Here is a 6,153-nt window from a genome sequence, read left to right on the forward strand (position 1 = left end):
GGTGCAAAGCAGCGCCCTGAGCGCTTCCTTTCAGCTCCGTTTCTGCTCGACCCGCCACGCGGACGCAGAAGAGGGCCTCCCACGCCGGGGGCTGACCCCGCCAGGGTCGCGCAGTGATGGGCGGAAGGGAGCCGAGGCCGCGCGGCTGCGGCCCTCCCTGGGGCGGGGCTTGAGCGCCGCACCGCCCCCTTCTCCACCCCTCCCCCACGCCCTTTCCACCCGCCCCCGCAGTAGGAAAGGGAGAGGGACAGGGAGAGGGAGAGGGAGGGGGCAAGGAAAGTGCTGTTCTGTGGAAAGGGGCGGAAGGAGGGGGAGGAAAAAAGGGAACAGAAACATGGCGGTCAGCTGTCGGGACGGCGGCGCGGCGGGCAGCTCCTAGGATACCTGCCGCCCGCACCGCACTGCAGCCCCGAGAGCCGAGGCGCCGGCGCCGGCTCGCGCTCGGGGCCGTTACCCCTGGCTGCGGGCGGCGCCCCTCGGGACCCGGCCCGAAAGGCGGCGCAGGCGCAGATCGGGCGGTAGCGGCGGCTGCCGGAGCAAGTCCCCTTTCCTGCCCCGCCAGGGCGCTCAGGCCGCGGACTCGCGCTCGCATGCCCCAGGAAGGAGCTGTGTCGGGGTGGCGCTGACGGAGGAGCGGGCGGCAGGTGAGGCTGCGGCGCGGGGCCTTTCGCGGAGAAGCCCTGCGCGGTGCCTTCGCGGGGGCCCGCGCTCTGAGGCTGGCAGGGTGCCGGGCAGGTAGCAACAGGGAAGGCAGAGTTCCCAGTGGCCGGCCTGAGGAGGGTCGCCGAGGAGGCGGAGAGTGGCGGGGGCTGGCATTCCCGGCCTAGTTTCTCCGCGGTTTCCGGGGGCGGGGAGTCCCCGGAGCCTGCGGGATGTGCCGGGGGAGAAGCTGCTCCTGGAAGGGCCTTCCCGCGCCGCCGCCTGGGCCCGAGAACCACTTTCATGTCAGCGCGAGGGGTTTGGGCCCTGAGGGACCTCCTGGGTGGGGGTAGGCTGGGGAGGGCGCGGGATCGGGGTTCCCTCGGGGGAGCAGGGGCTGAGAGGGCAGAGAGCTGGGGCCAGGGGTGGGGAAGCGTCTCGGGAGGGGTCGGGGCACCAAGGGGCTCGGGGGACTGCGTGGGGAGAAGAGGGGACCTGGGCAGGTGTCGCAGGAGAATCGAGGACATTTCCTTCTTTGCCTTACGGTGGCCAATCCTACGGGCTTCTTTGTCGGGGATGACTTTTAGGAAGGCGGGTTCCTTTCAACTCCAGAGTGACTAAACAGATACAAAACCAACTAATGAGCTCCTAGTGCTGACTCTTGCAAAGAGCTGTAACTTCTTTTGCCTTGAAGATGCTGTCATGTCTTTTTTCCTCCTTTTTCTTTTCCTTCATAGGTCTTTTCCCTCCCGAAGACAGTGCTTAATCAGAACAAATAAGGAATGACCTAGTTTTTAAATAGTACCCCCTCCTCCTTCCAATATTGTGTTTGTTTCACACGGGAAAATTTAGGACAGTTACCAGAGTTATTTGTGCAAGTGTAAGGGAAAGTGTCATCTGCAGTAGTGAATGAACCCTTAGCTGTCTCTGTACTCCTGCCTCAGAGAGATTGTCAAGCTTTGTAGCCCGAGAAGTTGACCTTTTGATCCTGCTTAATTGTGTGCAAACCCCCGTTGAGACTCATTCTTCCCAGAACCCAATTTACGTTGAAGTAGGTCTTCCCTCCTGGTCTGGGTATAGTAGGAAAGAGGAGGATGTTATTGCTAAGATGCTAAGTTTTCAATAAACATTTGATTTGAGGTGATCATGTGTATTAAGCTATCTGAAATGCAGAGTGTTGTATGATTTTTCTGTGTTCACGCCATAAGAGCAAAATTAGTTGCAAAAGGAAAACTTTATCTCAGAGCATTAAATGATACCTGTTCTTGGTCACTGTAACCATGGAAGAAACCCTTATACTTTCTGCCCTGTTCTTTGTATTACTGTTAAGAATTGGTAAATTGCCTTGTTTTGGTGTAAGACTGGGAACTCAGCAATGAACTTAAATTTGTATTCATGAACATGATCTGCCCTTCATATAGGCTTACTTTGACTTATTTTTCTGGTAATGGCAAAGGGTTTTCAGCCACTCGGTCCACACTTTCCCTTCATTGGTATCTTTGCAAACATTTTGCAACGTAGTTGATGAGTTTGGGGACGAATCTTTTGTATTATCTATTTTAGTGAACTTGATCATATGTTAGTTGACTTTGGCCACCTCGTATAGTTTACAGTACTACTTTAGACTTTTTGATTTGGGTAATAGAAAAGCTATGGTGTTAGAAATGGTAAAGTTGTGTATTGGAGTAATTTACTCCTGTATAATTCATAAATGAGTGCATTCTATTTTTGAGAGTAAATACGGTATTTTGTAGTATAAACTTGAGCTTTTAGTTGAAGAAATTGGCAGTAGAATTGTGTGGAGACTGTTCTTAAAATGCAAATATTTTACATTACAAGGAACTGCAATAGTGTGTAGGCTGTAACAACTCATGGTGCCAGACTTGGAAGGTTATTTGGTTGAGATGCTCTCTGTAAAGAAACATGTTAAGTATATCTGCAATAAAAGCTAATTTGTAGCTATACACTAGAGATTTTGCATGATAAATAATAACTCAATAAGACACCTTTGCTCTTTAGGTATCCGCCAGTTAGGACCAAAACATCTCATATTTTCATTGGAGTTTCCTGTCAAGACAAATACTGGTTTTGCATTGGCTTTGCTGCTCAATTTGGAAGTTAGGTTTCAGTCTTATGTTTGCATCTTAAGTACAGGTTGTAAAGTAAAAAAGAATGGTGTTGAGTCAGTGGTAGATTGTTTCATTTGGTCTTTCTGATTTGCAATGTGGAATTTCTGTCATAATTTGAATTTCCAATATAATATGCTTGCTGAAGCTTAGATAATAAGGGCAAATTAGCTTTTCCTACTACATGAATTAAAATATTATCTTCTTTAGGCTGGTATCACAAATTGTACCTCCTCTTTCAGATTTGTCCGTTTGGCAGATAGACTTGTAGTAATGGAATGCCTTGTTGAAATGGGAAATTCCTTTATAAGAGTTAAAACTTGGAAAAAGAATTTCACATAGTACCCTGGCATGAAACAGATCTTTAGCATCAGTTTCAAAATTCAAAATTAGGTAATTTTATTACTTGAAATTTAAAACAGTATTTTGTTGGAAGAAATTATTTATAAACTTGAAAACATTTTCTACATTTTTAAGTATATGGGGGTAATAGAGCTTAATGTGGTATTTGAAATTTTTTTATTGCAAAAATACAACATGATTTAAAAAAAGAAAAATTTTTGATTATTCCCACATATCTAACATTTACGTTTTTCTGTACTCTAATCCTGTTATACTTGTATAATATAGTAATTAGTATAAAATACTGATCCTATATATACTTGTGTATAGTTCTGTGATTAATGTTCATGTAATTGTCTTTTTAAACCTAACATGTTTTCCCTGGTGCTGCATATTACTGTTATTTTATGGCTTTTTATGGCTTTTTTTTTTTCCATATCTTAACATTTTAGTAATTCCAGTTTTTTACTCTTAAAATAATGCAATAATGAAATCATTTTGCTAATATGATGGTCCATGCCAAACTACTTTTTGAACTTTTGAAAAAGTCACCTTCCTTTGAACTGCTTCATTTGCTGTGGATCATTAGAGCTACTACAATGTAGTATTGAGTTGAGAACGGAATTGAAACAAAATAAAAGACCATAGATGTTCATCTGTGACTTGAATTCATTGAGTAGGAATTAAAATATAAATGCATAATTCTCCTGTTACTGAATTACTATAAGTTTCTGTGTCCATTAACTTTACTTTTATATGAAATAATATAATTCTTATATTTCAGTAATATTGTGAGTGTTAAATATTTTTAAGTGTTCCTTGTTGCAGCCAAACCTAATATCTACAAATCCAGATTTACTATCTTTTGGGTTCTAGAAGAGTCATCTTATAGGGTTTTAAAAATCTTTGTAATATTTTAAAGTATTCCTTGAATTTAGTTTTTTATTGTGTATGTGGAAGTTCATTTATCTCTTAATTTAGGAAAGCTTAGATCCTAAAAGCATAAATGTTGTAAGTCTTTTTTTTTTTGAGACAGAGTCTCACTGTGTCGTCCTGGGTAGAGTGCAGTGGCGTCATCATAGTTCACTGCAACCTCAAACTGCTGGGCTCAAGTGATCCTCCTGCCTCAGCCTCCCAAGTAGGTGGGACTACAGGTGCGTGCCCGGATGCCAGGCTAATTTTTCTATTTTTAGTAGAGACTGGTCTTGTTCTTGGCCTCACTGGTCTCCAACTCCTGAGGTCAAGCAGGCCTCCTGCCTCGGCCTCCCGGAATGCTAGGATTATAGGAGTGAGCCTGTAAGTCTATTTTTAAATTATGGATAAAAGGATCTTTTAAAGAGTTACTGTTCTATCTGCTAGGGATAGGAAGATGAATAACATAACATAAAAAGGTGAATGTTAAGGTCTAAGGAAAACAGTCTTACAAATAAGTACCATAACTATAACATAACAAATATAGAATAGAGCCAAAGATGCTACAGGAGCAGAGGGAAACACCTAACTGTGGTGTGGATTAGAGATGGTTTACGTAGAAGATGTTTGATTTAAAACTCAAAAGAATCCGTTGGGCGAGTTAGCTGACACCTGGAATCCTAGCACTTTGGAAAGGTGGGAGAATCGCTTGAGATGAGTCCAAGCAACATAGACCCTATATCTCTACAAAAAAATAGAACAATTAGCTGGGCACGATGAGGTGCACCTGTAGTCTCAGCTACTTGGGAGACTGAGGCAGAACTTGAGCCCAGGAGTTGGAGGTTGCAGTGAGCCGTGATGATGCCTGCTGTACTCTAGCTGGGGCAACAGGGTAAGACCCTGTTCCAAAAAGCATACAAAACCTCAAAGAATACTGTGAAAAGGCACAAAGTAATGAAAGAATGTGGCAGTTTTTATTAAAATGCAGTTGATTTAGAGGGAAGTGGATACAAAGCTGGAGGGGTATGTAGGAGCTGTGTAATAAAGGGGTATGTAGGAGCTGTGACTTTTTATTTAAAGTCAAATAAAAAATTAAGACATTACGTTGTAGGGAACAGGGAGCTATTTAAAGATTTTAAACTTAAATATCATTGGCTCCATTATGAAGGAGGGATTGGGAGAGCAGCTTGGGTGAGACTTCAGGTTCATCATCTAGAAAATCTCGAAGACATCTATGCAAGAATTGAGAATAGCAGTGTAAGGATAGAAAAAATGGATAGACTTGAGAAGTATTATATGATGCAAACATTTTCCTCTGGCCCACAGGCCCTATTTCTTTAGCTGTGTCGTCTCCCTGCTCACTGTGCACCTATCACACCAGCCTACTTTCTGGTTCTTTCTCTCTCAGAGCCTTTGCATATGCGATTACGTTTGCATGCTGCTTTTTCTGAGAGGTCTTTCCTGATCACACTGTCTAGTTAGGGAGGTCAGTTTTTTTTTTTTTTTCCATGCCCAGCTAATTTTTCTATTTTCTGTAAAGCCACCGTGCCTGGCTACTTTTCTTATTTTCTTACCTCTCCTGCTTTCCTCTATTTTCTTCTATGCTTTTGTTAAAAATCTCAAAGGACGGGATCTGTTTTTTAAAAAAACTTAAAAAAAAATCAAACCTTCAGTAAGGTTATTAGAATATTGTAATGAACTGTCATTATGCCTTCATTTAGATTTACCAATTATTAACATTTTGCCACATTTGCATTCTAGCTCTGTATGTATATTGTTATTATTTTTTGATTGAACCATTTGAGAATAAGTTCAGTATATATTTTCTAAGCACAAGAACATTCCCTTACACAAGTGCAATGATCAAATTTAAGAAAATTAGCTTTATTATCAAATTATTATCTAATATATAGTCTGCATTCAAATTTTGCCAATACTATATCTTACAGCAACTTTTTGTTTTTCTGTTCCCAGATTCGTTCTAGGATCATTCATTGTATTTAGGTGTCATTTATTTGGTAGAGTTTTGGATTTTCTACATAGACAATCCTGTCTATGAATAGGGACAATTTTATTTCTTTTTCTTCTCCTACCTTTACTGTCTCTTTTCTTAAGCTTTCTTTGGGTTTATTTT

General features: G+C 42.5%; 1 protein-coding gene across 1 annotated transcript in view; it reads left to right on the plus strand.

Moving 5' to 3' along the window:
- The first annotated feature begins 582 nt into the window (after positions 1-582).
- Positions 583-6,153, plus strand: part of DENND4C (DENN/MADD domain containing 4C) — a 103,242-nt gene continuing 97,671 nt past the window's right edge. The window contains exon 1 of the mRNA XM_012665047.1: positions 583-644. The gene's annotated coding sequence lies outside the window, so the exon portion shown is untranslated. The remainder of the gene's footprint in view (positions 645-6,153) is intronic.

This window comes from Propithecus coquereli, unplaced genomic scaffold, assembly GCF_000956105.1.
Source record: "Propithecus coquereli isolate 6110/MARCELLA unplaced genomic scaffold, Pcoq_1.0 Scaffold95, whole genome shotgun sequence".
Taxonomy (NCBI): domain Eukaryota; kingdom Metazoa; phylum Chordata; class Mammalia; order Primates; family Indriidae; genus Propithecus; species Propithecus coquereli.